The sequence below is a fragment of the Natator depressus genome, chromosome 14 (assembly GCF_965152275.1).
Source record: "Natator depressus isolate rNatDep1 chromosome 14, rNatDep2.hap1, whole genome shotgun sequence".
In the NCBI taxonomy this organism is placed as follows: domain Eukaryota; kingdom Metazoa; phylum Chordata; order Testudines; family Cheloniidae; genus Natator; species Natator depressus.
In genome coordinates this window covers 43,432,616-43,447,561 of record NC_134247.1, presented here as the reverse complement: position 1 = coordinate 43,447,561, position 14,946 = coordinate 43,432,616, and the positions used below count along the sequence as shown (strand labels likewise).

Sequence of the window (14,946 nt, the reverse complement as noted above, 5' to 3'; positions counted from 1 at the left end):
GACAGGAAAAAGGAAAACAAAAAGGAGAAACCCCAATGTCCCCAGTAATTCTAAGGGACAAAGTCCTAGGTTGGAAATAAAATGCTGCCCCCACAATCTAGTGTTTTCCTTTCCTAGAATTCAGCCGGCACCTGATGGATCAGACTGAACAGGTTCCAAACCTCTCCGAGGCTCTTACCTTCTATACAGGGACGTCTGTTTTCGAGCAAAACCACTAAAAGAAAAGGAGAAAACTCCGAAGAGGGTCCTCCTTGCGCTCACGAACGTGCAAGTGAATGCTCTCTCAGTCCTCCAGGAGAGACCTCGAGAAGGAGACGTGCTGAAGCAAAGCCACAGGGATCTCCGAGGTTGACCCTGTCCTGCACCCCTGTCCTGCCTGGCTGATGTCAAGATCTCTCTGTGAGATCATCGCCTCCCCACCACCTTTGTCCAATAGGCTGAGGTCCTGCCAAAGGCCCTTGTGATGTCACTGCCACACCCACCACTCCCCTGCAGTGCTGATGTCCTGCCCCTGTCCAGCCACACCGGATGTTTGAGCTGCTTCCCCTGGATCACCCCACTCAATGAGAGTTCATTGTGGGCTCAAGCCGACTACACAGTAAAACATCAGAGGCTTCTCCCCATGCAACGCTCAGTTTTTCATAAATTAGCAGACTTTATGGACAGAAGAGACAATTAGAGCATGTCATCTGACCCCCTGCATATCACATGCTTTCTGTAGAGCATAGGAGCTAGTTTTTGACTACACACGTTCCAGAAAGGCATCTAGTCTTCATTAGAAGACATCAAGGAGGTGGGGAATTCCCACCACTTCCCTTTCTAGTTTGTTCCTTTGGTGATTTATCCTCACGGTTGAATATGTGTGCCCTCCTTCTCATATGAATTGGTCTCTTTTGAGTTTCCAGCCACTGCGTCTTGTTATGCTTTTCTCTGCTAGATCAATGAGCCCTTTAATACCTGATAGTTTCTCTCCATGAAGTCACTTCAGCACTTCAATGACGTCACCTCCCGATCTTTTTTATCATCTAAACAGGCTGAGCTCTTTCAATAGCTCACTCGCAGGCATTTTTCTCCAGCGTTCAAAATGTTTCCTTGCTTTTTGCTGCCCCATCGCCAATATTTCCAAATCTTTTTTCAAAGGTGGACGCCAAAACTGGATGCAGGATTCCATGATCAGTCTTCCGCATGGTGTGTCACCTCCCTATGCGCCTCACTGCTCTTTTCATACATCTAATGATGGCTTTAGCCCCGTTCACCACAGCATCACCCTGGGTGCTCTTGTTGAATGGCTTGCCCAGCATGGCCCCTAAATCCTCTTCACAGTCAGTGCTTTCCTGGATACACTTCCCCACTCTGTAGGTGTGGCCTGCATGCTTTGTTGCTAGCGATAGGACCCTTCCTTTGGGTATTTTCAAACTGGTTTTCTTTGAATGGGTCCAGCTTCTCAAGGGATCCCATTGCTCTGTGTCACTGCCCTGTCCTCATCATTAATTGCCATTCTGCTACTATTTTATCACCCACCAATGTTAGCAGCAGTGATTTTTTATTTGTGTTGCAGTTGATTGATATTTATTTTCAAGAATTAGTCCCCGAGAGCCTCTTCATATCCCTAGTGCCCAGAACCTGCTCCACACAGCACAGTGAGAAAAGGCCGCCCAGCCCAGCTGTGCCATAGGGGCTAAGCACAGAACAGCCTTAGGACCTTGTGTCATCCATTGCTTCTGAACAACATGTGGGGGGTCATCAGCTTACAAATACACTCTAGACCGGTAGCGTAGACAGGCCCCAAATGTATCTAAGTGTCCCGCTTTGAAAAAGAGGAGAGAAAAAAACAGAACCTTGAGTAGCTTTATTTTATAGTCGATGGAAACTGAGGCACAGAGAAGCAAAGAGATTTGCTCATGGTCAAAAAGCCAGGAATAGAAAAAGGCAGATCTGCTGATAGTCAGTCCTGGGCCCTAGCCGTGTTTGTCCTGGCCTCTCTGCTTCAGCTCTAGTAACAACCCGAGTCGAGGTTTTCTTCGTCTCCATGTCCTTTAACTTCACGTCACTGCAGAAGAAAGATTGTTTCTGACCAGCTGGCTCTAATGCATGTCGATGTCTTTCCAGAAGATGTGCTCTGGCTCAGTCACATGTCACTGGTTTCCTGGAGGAAGCGCTCGGTGACGTTCTAGGGCCTGTGTTACACAGAAAATGGACAGAATGGTCCTTTCTGACCTTAATTTTTTTCTTTCGCTAGGAGGGTAACGCTGGACATTTTCTCTCATTCACTTTCCTTTGGAATAATTTCAATCCAGTCCAAAGGATTTCCTCTTCCATTGTGTCTTCAGCACCTTTCCTAGCAAACAGTTACTGTTGGAGCCCAGGTTTCCAGTTTCAGGCTGTCCCAGGGTGACATGGCCATGAAAGGGGTAGTAGCTCAACTGAACCTATCCCAAGGTGAAGGGAATAAGTGCAGGGGCAGAAGGAGAGGCCCCGAGACAGGACAGATTCTTCTGCTGGGCTAAGAGTATAGTTGGATAGATTAACAATATTGCTGGGTGGGTTGAGGGAACCGTTGCTGTGGCCTTTTGTGGCATGCAGTAGTTTAGATAGTTTAGTGTCCTTTTTCTTTTGTAGAGAAGCAAAGTGTGTGTTGTAAATGGCTTGTCTAGTTTTTGTAAAGTCCAGCCACAAGGAGGTTTGTGTGGAAGGCTGTTTTTTTATGAGAGTATCCAGTTCTGAGAGCTCATTCTTAATCTTTCCCTGTTTGCTGTAGAGGATGTTGATCAGGTGGTTCCGCAGTTTCTTTGAGAGCGTGTGGCACAAGCTGTCAGCACAGTCTGTGTGGTGTGTAGATTGTAATGGATTTTTTACCTTCAGTCCCTTTGGTACGATGTCCATCTGTTTACATTTGCAGAGGAAAATGATGTCTGTCTGTATCTGTACGAGTTTTTTCATGAAGTTGATAGATTTCCACTCCATGCGGCTAAATGCAGGGCCTTGCATAATGACAGGTTTCCGAGTAGCAGCCGTGTTAATCTGTATTCGCAAAAAAGAAAAGGAGGACTTGTGGCACCTTAGAGACTAACAAATTTCGTTGAGCATAAGCTTTTGTGAGCTACAGCTCACTTCATCGGATGCATTCAGTGGAAAATACAGTGAGGAGATTTATATACGCACAGAACGTGAAAAAATGGGTGTTATCATACACACTCACTTCAGATGAGCTATTACCAGCAGGAGAGGAGAGGGGAGGGGGGGAAAAGAAAACCTTTTGTAGTGATAATCAAGGTGGGCCATTTCACTCTCACAGATCTTGGGAGACAGGCCAGTCCTTGCCTACAGACAGCCGCCCAACCTGAAGCAAATACTCACCAGCAACCACACACCACACAACAGAACCACTAACCCAGGAACCTATCCTTGCAACAAACCCCGTTGCCAACTGTGTCCACATATCTGTTCAGGGGACACCATCATAGGGCCTAATCACATGAGCCACACTATCAGAGGCTCGTTCACCAGCACATCTACCAATGTGATATATGCCATCATGTGCCAGCAATGCCCCTCTGCCGTGTACATTGGCCAAACCGGACAGTCTCTACGTAAAAGAATAAATGGACACAAATCAGATGTCAAGAATTATAACGTTCATAAACCAGTTGGAGAACACTTCAATCTCTCTGGTCACTCGATCTCTGACCTAAAAGTTGCTATATTACAACAAAAAGACTTCAAAAACCAGTCTGTGCCCGGGGCAGAGAGGCCCTTCTTTGCCCCTTCTCCCCCCGTCCCACCAGTCTCTGCCCCTGCTCGCCCAAGGATTGCAGTGGCTCTCAACTTTTCCATACTACTGTACCCCTTTCAGGAGTCTGATTTCCAGACCCCAAGTTACACCTCACTTAAAAACCATTCGCTTACAAAGCCGGACATAAAAATACAAAAGTGTCACACAGCCACTATTACGGAAAAATTGCTGACTCTCTCGTTGTTACCATATAATTATAAAAGAAATCAGCTGGAAATGTACATGTCGGTGTGCACTCCATGGAGCAAGATGAAGAAGTCACTGTCTGGAATGTTGGTTCGCACTGACGTCACCAGGGCTTTTAGGCCGCCCCTTGTAAAACTAGGCCAATAGCGAGACGAGCAGAGGCGGACGAGGGTTTCCTGGGGCCCTGGGCCAGAGCAAGTGGACCCTCCTCCCGCTCCGGGGCTCCCGCCCCTTGTCCAATCAGAAGCAATATGCTAATAAGGCGTATGATCTCCCCCGTGCTGTGTAGTTTCATTCTCCTCGCGGCTGGCTTTTTCGCTCGCTTTCCCTTGCCCGAGCCATGGGGGAAGACATGATGTGTGTGAAGGGGGGACTTGGGGCTCCCCACTCAGTTAATGCACAGAGCGGGGGAGATGGAGCAGGGACCTGCCTTGCAAAGGATGCTGCAGCCATGGAGTCCCTGAAGGACGTAAGCTGTGATCTTCCTCCAGAGCAGTGCCCTGGGAACCTGACTCCCACCCCGGCTCTGCAATGGAGGGACTGGGGTTAGGGTGGAGACGGGGGGTTATTCTGAAGATCCCAGTGTCCTAGCAGCCCTGTGATTATTTTTACAGCCCCCACAGGCAGGCTGCAGGACCTCGCAGTGTCTGTGAATGACGTACGATTTGTACTGCAGCCGCTGTTGAATTGTGTGTCCATTCTTCGGCCACAAACTGAGATGGAATATTTTCGTTCCCCCCAAAGTGAGGTGTTGGGTTAAGGGGAGACTGGGGGGCCGGGGGGATTGCCAGGAAATGAACAGGAGCTTTTAGACGTGCCAGAAAACCCAGTAAAACACCCAGAATTGCTCCCCAGTCGGGGAGACGTCCCGCCTTTCAGAAAGGGCTCCTGTTCTCTGGCATCCTCCCTTCGGGGGACAAATCAACCCCGTGAGCAGACGCCACTTCTCCCTTCCCGAGGAGCCTGGCTCGGAGCGCGGCGCGCATCGCTTGGCCTCCTGCCCCGGCCCCTCCAACCTCTGGGGTCCCATGCTCGTGGCTGGGCGAGGGGTTTTACGGCAGCTGGGGGGGGCGGGCTCCTGGGGGACAGGGCAGCCGGGGTCTTTGCAGGAGCCTTCGCGAGAGAAGCTCACCCCTGAGCAACCCGACAGCTGCGCTCGCCCCTCGGGGGCTGCGAGCTGGAGCCGCGAACAGGCCGCGTGGCCGGGGAGCTCTGGGGTGAAGGGGAGACGGTGTCGGACCCTGCATTGGCCTGGGTGGGGCGGGCGGGCTCGCTCGGCTCGTAACTCCAGCGGGAGAACAATGGTCCGCCGCCAGGGTGATGTTTCAGTTGATGGGGGGGGGGGGGCGGGGGGAGAGACACCTTTTAATCTGCTTGAATGCTCCGGGTGCCGTTGTGATGCGCTGTCACCCCCAGTGCCCCTGTCTTCTTTCACTGCATCTCTCCCAGGGGGTGGCGCAAGACCCAGGCTGTGGCTGCCTTTGTCTGTACCCCTGTGGCCGGGTTCCTCTCCCTTCTCGGGGGCAGCGGTGTCGTGGCCGGGCTGGTCCCGGAATGTGAGAGAGACAAGGCGGGGAGCTGACAGCTTTTCTTGGACTAACTTCTGGTGGTGAAAGGTACAAACTCTGGAGCTCCACAGAGCTCTTCTTCGGGTTTCCTCTCATGTCCTCCCCCAGCCCTGAAGACAAGCTCTGTGGAGCTCCGAGTTTGTATCTTCCACCCATGGCAGTTAGTCCAGGAACAGGAATTACCCGGCTGGTCTCTCTCTTGCCTTGTTGCCGTCCTCCTCTTTCTCTCCACCCGTTTCACATCAGATGTTCAGGCTGGGAGCTCTTTGTGGCAGAGATCATCTTACTCTCTGTGTGCAGCATCCCTAGACCAACCCCTAACCCGATCCAGGACAGGAACCTCTCAGCTCGACCGTATTTCTTTCCGCTGCAGTCCTGCCTCAGGGATCGAGGCCCCATTGTGCCAGATGCCAGAAAAAACACATCACAAAAAGACAATCCTTTCCCCAGAGAGTGTGCAGGCGAAGCACAGTAAGTAATGCTCAGCCACTTGTGCAGAGGAGCAGCAGTGACCTCTCGTGGGAAGAGGAATTCCCATTGCTGGAGCACAGACAATCATAACAACAGTGTAATAAAGAATACAACTGCTCGAGAGGTTGGATCCCAAAGGGCTTTACCAACCACATCGTACTTATCGGAATCCTTCCCCCCACTACTGACATGCAGCCACCTCTGGGGTGAAACTCCACAACTGTTCAGCAGCACACAACACCGGCAGACGATGTCTTAGGGGAATGGTTGAAGCAGAATCCACTCGCCTATTGGAATTTCACAGGGCATTTGAGGGAGGCAAATTGGAGTCCCCCGAACTGTCATTTGAACCGACTCAGGTCTCCCCCATTAAAGAAGAGCCATAGGATTTGTAATGACCATAATGGGACCTTGCTTTTAACTCCCAGCTGAATCCTGACACCAGCAGAGGTAACAGCGCCCCCAGTGGCCAGGTTGAGTCTCTGGGTTCAGTTCTGCCCTAGTCGGGGGTGTCATCCGTCTTATTTGTTTCAACACTGAGTTTCCCTTGAGGTTTCCCATTGGGAAACAGCCTGGGTCTGTCTCTGTTCAGCTTTTATAAGCTCACACGGGCAAACCTCAAGGAATTACATTTGAATGCACCAAGCCAGAGATTCCTCCCAGCCAGTGCTTCCTACATCGAGCCCAGAACTTGTGACTGAGTTAGAGCAGATCATTCGTAAGAGAGCAACTCCGTGTAAAGACTTTGAGTGAATTCTCTCCTCTCGGGCCTCCCAGCACCTTGCTTTCCTGACCTACAGCGTGCCCGGCTGTTTGAGTGCTGACCCTGAGAAAAGCCCTCATGAGTACATTGCGTCTGAAGGCTTTTTACTAGGGCTGCCAAGCGATTAAAAAAAAATAATCGCACTTAATCGCACTGTTAAACAATAAGAGACTATCATTTATTTAAATATTTTTGGATGGATTCTACATTTTCAAATATATTGATTTCAATTACAACAGAATACAAAGTGTACGGTGCTCACTTTATATTTTTGGTTACAAATATTTGCACTGTAAAAAACAAAAGAAAGAGAATATTTCAGTTCACCTAATACAAGTACTGGAGTGCAATCTCTTTGTCATGAAAGTTGAACTTACAAATGTAGCATTATGTACAAAAAATAACTGCATTCAAAAATAAAACAATGTAAAACTTTGAAGCCTACAAGTCCACTCAGTCCTACTAGCTAAGACAAACAAGTTTTGTTTACATTGACGGGAGATACTGCTGCCCCCTTCTTATTTACAATGTCACCTGAGAGTGAGAACAGGCATTCACATGGCACTTTTGTAGCCGACATTGCAAATTATTTATGTGCCAGATATGCTGAACATTCATATGCCCCTTCATGCTTCGGTCACCATTCCAGAGGACATGCTTCCATGCTGATAATGCTCGTTAAAAAAAAATGCATTATTTAAATTTGTGACTGAACTCCTTGGGGGAGAATTGTATGTCTCCTGTTCTGTTTTACCCACATTCTGCCCTATATTTCATGCTATAGCAGTCTCGGATGATGACCCAACACATGTTCATTTTAAGAACACTTTCACAGCAGATTTGACAAAATGCAAAGAAGGTACCAGTGTGAGATTTCCAAGGATAGATTCAGCACTCAACCCAAGGTTTAAGAATCTGAAGTACCTTCCAAAATCTGATCGGGACGGGGCGTGGAGCATGCTGTCAGATGTCTTCAAAGAGCAACACTCTGATACGGAAACTACAGAACCCAACCACCAAAAAAGAAAATCAACCCTGTGCTGGTGGCATCTGACTCAGGTGATGGAAATGAACATGCCTTGGTCCGCTCTGCTTTGGATCGTTATCGAGCAGAACCCGTCATCAGCATGGACGCATGGCCTCCGGAATGGTGGTTTAAGCATGGAGGGACATGTGAATCTTTAGCGCATCTGGCACATAAATATCTTGTGATGCCGGCTACAACAGTGCCATGCAAACGTCTGTTCCCACTTTCAGGTCATATTGTAAATAAGAAGTGGGCAACATTATCTCCTGCAAATTGTAACCAAACTTGTTTGTCTGAGTGATTGGCTGAACAAGAAGTAGGACTGAGTGGACTTATGGGCTCTAAAGTTTTACATTGTTTAGTTTTTGAGTGCAGTTATGTAAGAAAAAAATCTACGTCTGTAAGTTACACTTTCAAGATAAAGATATTGCACTACGGTACTTGTATGAGGTGAATCGAAAAATACTATTTCTTTTATCATTTTTACAGTGCAAATATTTGTAATAAAAAACAATCATGTAAAGTGAGCACTGTGCCCTTTGTATTCTGTATTGTAATAGAAATCAATATATTTGCAAATGTAGAAAAACGTCCAAAAATATTTAATCAATTTCAATTGGTATTCTATTGTTTAACAGTGTGATTAATCACGATTAATTTTTTTAATCACAGTTAATTTTTTCAGTTAATCACGTGAGTTAACGGTGATTAATTGACAGCCCTGCTTTTTACACAACTGTAGGGGAAACGTCAGCAATGTCTAGAACTCGAGCTGATACAGTGTAAGCCTAGTTCATGAAAAACGTGAAAAGAAATGACAGTTTGACGTCCTTTGAAGGAAGGAGAAAAGTGAAAGTCCTCCCCCACTTTTCAAATGGAGGGAAATGTTAAGAGTAAATGTTTATTTCCCCTCCAAAACTGAATGAAATCCTCCCTCCCACCCTCAAAACCAGTATTTCCATTTTAAGTCCACTCCCCCCATCTAAAAATGAAAAATGGCAATCAAAATAAAAACTTTCATTTGGGTCAAAATGCAATTTCCATTAAAAAACAACTTTGAACAAGAATTTTCATCCAGCTGTAGTTTGAAGGTTCAGAATTAATGACCCCTCGGTTCCCATCTCTCCCTCCAGAGGGATCCGGGTGCAAACTCTGCCCCAGGGACTGGCTGCTGCACGGGGACAAGCGCTACCAGCTGTCTAAGGAGCGTAAAGACTGGGCTGGGAGCCGTGACGACTGCTTGGGGAAGAGCTTTCGCATGCTCGTGATCCAGAACCGGTAGGAGATGGTAACAGAAAATACAGGCTCATCCAACTCCAGCTGGAGAAAGACGCGTGTCACTCGTTACAATCCCAGTGTAGCCTGACTCTACCACCCCCCCGCAAATCAAACTCCACACTGGGGTGTTTTCTGCCCTTCTGGGGGTCTGGCTTATTAACATACAGTTCAGAACAAGAACCCCACAGCTTTCCCACCCCAGACTGCCCAGCTGGCTCCTGCAGGCGTTTCACTCCCAGGCCCTCTGTCTGAGAGCTCAGCAGAGCCTTCTGCACAGAGCTACTCACACAAACCTCCTACCCCATCAGATCTCTCCCTGCCCAGACTGGCTGCCCTTGTAGCCCCACCAAGCCTGGCTCCTGGTCACCTGCTTCCATCACCTTTGCCTCTGAGTCCAGGGGCACCTAGTCACAGGTGAGGCTCAACCCAGGACTCCCTTAAAGGGCCAGCTCACCCTGTGCCACCAAGGACGGGTACTGATGTTACCATGTCTGCATAGAGAGAGCCACGTTTACCTGCACTGGGACCCTGCCCGCCTAGGGGAGAGGGAGAACTAACTCAGGCGCTGGTAGGGTCTCCTGCTGGCATTATGGGCAGAGCTACTGAAGGATAGAGCAGGCATTTCATGGGATCACTAAGGGAATTCTAGCATGTTACAGGAAAGCTCCCATTGTATAACTTGCTAATGTTAAATGTCCAACATCTGTTTAAGTCCTGGTCTGCACTGAAAAGTCTTACCAGCATAACTACGTTGGTTAAGGCTATTTTCCTCTTTCCATTGTGAAAACTGAGCATTTATTCCTGTTGTTTCCTATCTTTTAACCAATTACTGATCCATGAGAGGACCTTCCCCCTTATCCCATGACAGCTTCCTTTGCTTAAAACCTTTGGTGAGGGACCATACATTTTCCTACTTCTAATGTACTTAATTTTTTTAGGTTTTGCATCTTTAGGAAGCTGCTTCTCAAACTCTTCCTTGCCCTGCCTCCTTATACTTTACAATTTACTTGCTGGAGTTTGTGCTCCTTTCTAGTTTCCTCATTAGGTTTAGACTTCCAGTTTTTCAAGGATGCTTTTTGCCTCTAATGGCCTCCATTACTCTGCTGTTTAGCCAGGATAGCATTTTTTTGGTCCTCCTCCTGTCTTTTTTTTATTGGGGTACACACTTAGCCCTGGTCTACACTGGGTTTGTGTGGGGGGGCGAGGGGGGGGGGGGAATCAAACTAAGATATGCAACTTCAGATACGAGACTAGCATAGCTGAAGTGGACGTATCCAGGTCGACTTCCCTTGGCATCTTCACGGCGCTCCCCCCTCCACTCTCACGGCGCTGGAGTACTGGAGTCGACGGGAGAGCGCTCGGGGTTCGATTTATCGCGTCTAGACTAGACGTGATAATTTGACCCCCAGTAGATAGATCGCTACCTGCATTTCCGGCAGGTAGTGTAGACCTGCCCTTACACCCGGTCTACATTACAGACTTATGACGCTGTAACGATGTTGCTCAAGGGTGTGAAAAATCCACCCCCCAAGCGATGCAGGTATCCTGACCTCACCCCTAGTGTAGACAGCACTACGTTGATGGGAGCCCTTCTCCTGTCACCACAGCTACCGCCCTCAGGGAGGGGGATTGGCTCCGCTGATGGGAGAAGCTCTCTGGTCAGCGTAGGTAGCGTCTTCACTGCAGCGCTGTGAGTGGAGACAAGCCCCTCGTCTGAGCCTCTCATGCTGTTTTTAAGTCGTGTCTGTGCTGCTAGGAGACATTTGACCCTGGTGACAGCTCTGTGCAATTTCCATCCAACAAGCATCCACATGGTTTTGTGGTTCCCCTTTTAGAAGTGAAATGTTACTGCTCTGGGCTGGTTTGGTATTACGTCCCCTCCAGGGATTCTAAATGTCATTACACTGTGGGCACTATTGCTGGGCAGTTCAGCTCCCTTCACCTCTTGGAGCAGATCCTGTGCTCACTGAGGACTAAATCAGGAATTGCCTCTCCCCTTGCGGGGGCCAGGGCCAGCTTCTCCAAGCAGCAGTCACTAGTGGGGGGGCTAGAAATCATCTCTCTGCATCATGCCCCGAGGTGACAATTAGTCTGTCTGCTCCAATCACTCTTTATCCCGAGTCTGGAACAGGGTTAACAGGAGAGAATAAGGAACCCCCCACCACCACCTCAGACTGTCCCCTAGCTCAGTGGTGAGAGGCTGCTCCTAAGAGGTGGGAGACGCCTGTTCAAATCCCTTCTCCTACCCAGCTACAAGGGGGACTGGAGTTGGGGTCAGTGCCAGAACCCCTAGGCTAAATGTTACTAGGAAGCGCTTGCTCCTCTCTGGTTTCAGAGTAGCAGCCGTGTTAGTCTGTATGCGCAAAAAGAACAGGAGAGACTAACCAATTTATTTGAGCATGAGTTTTCGTGAGCTACAGCTCACTTCATCGGCTCCATGCTCCTCGCTGCCAGTTTGTGGGTGCTCCCCTGCGGGGCCCAAGCTGGTACAGGTCCTTTGAACATGCCCACTGGCTTGGGGCCCCAAGGCAAGTCAGGTGGAGACTGGCTCCTGGATCGTACTGGGGCTTGGGCAGCCAGCAGCCTAGAGGAGCAGGGAGCAGCACAGGTGCTCGGGGCGCACACAGACACCTCGTGAACTTTTACTCAGAAAATTGAGGCACCGAGCAAGTTCAGGCGCTTCCAGGGTTTGGTGGCAGCTCTGCTGGGGTTTGGTGAATCCCAGGGGGATGCGGTTCTGGGATGGAGGACCTGACGTGCCCATTAGCCTCTTAAGTCCCTTTGTGAATCCAGCCCTAACCCTTCATTGGGACAAGTCCTCAGCTCCCTGCAGCTGTCCCGTTACCCAGGTCACACGGGGCAGGTTTCTTCTCACCCATCAGACTTCATTTTTAAAGGAAAGCGGAGATGCAGGAGATCAAGGTGACGCTTCCAATGAACAAGTACCAGGTCACCCACCCCATGAGATTCAGCCTCGTATGTTCCTTGCTCCAAACCCCCTAACTCTGTGGTTCTCAAGCAGGGGTACATGAATCCCTGGGGTACACAGAGGTCTTCCGAGGAGTAGGTCAACTCATCTACATATTGGCCTAGTTTTACAACGGGCTACATAAAAAGCACTAGCAAAGTCAGTGCAAACTAAAATTTCAGACAGACACTGACTTGTTCAAACTGTTCTATACGCTACACCCGGACATGTAAGTACAATACTTATTTCCAATGGGTTTATTTTATAATTATTTGGTACAAATGAGTCAGCAATTTTTCAGCAATAGTGGCTGTGGCAACATTTGTATTTTCATGTCGGATTTTCTAAGCAAGTCCTTTTTAAGTCAGGAGAAACTTGGGGTATGCAAGACAAATCACATTCCTGAAAGGGGTGCAGTGGTCTGGAAAGGTTGAGAGCCACTGCCCTAACTCACCTCACAGCCTGGGACGTCTTCTCGACTCACGCTCCGCAGGGAAGTTAGAGATGAAGGACAACACCAGAGCCCAGCTTCCCATTACGGGGAGGGCGAAAAAAGACTCACCCCTGGGCCTTTCCTTGTTACAGGGACCCACAGTGACACGGACTCTCTCTCACTCTGCAGCTTCTCAGTCTCTGCTGATGGGAACAGCTGCGGGTGGATAAAAGGCAGCCAGGTTCTGTCTGAGACGTCTGCCGCGGAGCTCAAATGGATCTGCCAGAAAGAAGCGGCCGTGATAGAAACAGTGCAACTGAGGATCCACATTTGTGTATCTGTCATGTGAAGTACCCCCCATTTAGTCTCCTGGGTAGGGTCCTACCAAATTCACCCATCCAGTTTGGTAAATTTCATGGTCATGAGATTTCTAAGTCTTTTAAATTTCACAGTTTTAGCTATTTCAATCTGAAATGTCACCCTGTTGTAACTGTGTGGATCCCATCCCAGAAGAGGGTCTCATGGCTATTGGGGGAGGGGTGTCACGGTATTGCGACCCTGACTTCGGCACTGCTCCTGGCAGTGGTGCTACCTTCAGAGCTGGGCTCCTGGCCAGCAGCCACGGAGCTTTCTGCTGCTGGGGGAAACTTCCTGGAGGTGGCTCTGATCTGGCCCTGGGAGCAGCCCATGCAGGAGACAAGGTCCTGTTCCTCCCCAGCCCAGCCCGAACTTGCAGCTACAGCCTGGCACACGGTAGGAGCCCCTGCCCGGGACGCTCCCAGCCCTGCCCACCCCGTTCCAGGGTCCAGCACTCAGAGGTTAAAAGGGCCTGCTGCTCTTTGACCGCCCAGCTCTGAAGGCAGCGTAGAGGTAAGGGGGGCAGTACTGGGACATATCCCCTCCTCCCCCCGCAGCCAGATTTCGCAGGGGAGACCAGATTTCACAGTCTGTGGTGCATTTTTCATGGTCATGAATTTGGTAAAGCCCTACTCACGGGGCGGGACTGTGGCTTTAGGCAGAGCAGAACTCTGGGCGGTGCTGGGACTCAGGGGCCCCGTGCAGTCACAGTTCCTCTCCTCGGTCCTTCTCACTGGGCTGGGGCCTTGGGGTGTAATTTTTAACTGCCCCAAACCTGCAGTAAGTTAATACCCTGCAATGCTTCCCAGGGTACCCGGGGCTGGGAGGCACCTTGCCACCACCTGCCCTTTGCCTGAGGGAGCCTTGTCTGTGCCAGCCAGGGGTCAGCTCCCCAACTCCACTGGCCACACGCACTCGCTGCTGGGCCTGCAGTCACTGCAGGGTAGCAATAGGCCCACTCTACCCTCAAGCCCTCTGGAGCATCCAGTCCCTGGTCCCCTGGGCACTGGCAGGATTCACTATTTCCAAAGGAACAGTAACATCCTCGGCCCCAGCTTACCAGGTCCAGCTCAGATCACTGCTCCACTTAACACACAGCGCTGCCATAGGCTCACAGCGAAATCACGCCTCAGTTCAACAAAGCCAAGAGTCAAGTGGAAGTGTTGCAAACAAATGGTTACATATAACAAAGTCATAACATGCGTTCTAGAGCCTAGACCGAACTAACAAGGTATTCTCCTGTCTAACCAAGTACAGCTCACCCGAAATCCTTGCAGCACTTCACAGCCAGGCAGGCTCGGACCCTTCTTTCATGAGACACACGTACCGTCAGTTTGTCTCCGAGGGGAAGGATCCACTATGTCTCTGCACACCGAGAGAGAGAGATCAGACCAATCCTTTGTCTTTATGCTTAAACACAACAGATGGACACACACACAGCCCCCTGCTGTTAGTTTCTTCCTGTAGATTTCCTTTTTCGTGGATTTTGCAATCTAATTTTGCACCTGGCTCAGTGTGCAAAGAGACATCCTACGTCAGGCACACTAATACACAGATGGCCAGACAGGGAGGTAACCTCAGTTGGCTCCTGTCTGAAAGGAGCATCTGAACTGTATCACCTCCTGTGACCTGCCTTAATTCCAAGACCTTAAGGGCATCATTGTAAGGAGCTGTGTCTCTAGACTGACATAGTATCTGTACAGAGGTCTTGCTCCGATTATGGTGACCATTGGGCTAGTGGCTCTTGATACAGACCTCACATGCCCCCTTTGGTGAACTATTATGTAGACCACTGGTTCTCAACCAGGGGTACATGTACTCCTGGCCATATGCAGAGGTCTTCCAGGGGATACATCAACTCATCCAGATATTTACCTAGTTTTAAAACAGGCTATACAAAAAGCACTAGCAAAGTCAGTACAAAATAAAATTTCAGATAGTGACTTTTTTACACTGCTCTATATCCTATACACTGAAATGGAAGTACAATATTTATATTTCCATTGATTTTATTATATAGTAACAATGAGAAAGTCAGCCGTTTCAGTGATAGTGGCTGTGACGATTCTGTATTTTTTATGTCTCATTTTGTAAGTGAGTAG

General features: G+C 49.2%; 1 long non-coding RNA gene across 1 annotated transcript; it reads right to left on the bottom strand.

Annotated features, from left to right (window-relative positions):
* Positions 1-548: 548 nt before the first annotated feature.
* LOC141998609 (uncharacterized) lies at positions 549-14,328 on the bottom strand. The gene is made up of 3 exons (XR_012641863.1): positions 14,107-14,328; positions 12,617-12,766; positions 549-3,021 (listed from the first exon to the last, which is right to left on the bottom strand). It is a non-coding gene; the product is annotated as an uncharacterized LOC141998609 (long non-coding RNA).
* Positions 14,329-14,946: the final 618 nt, after the last annotated feature.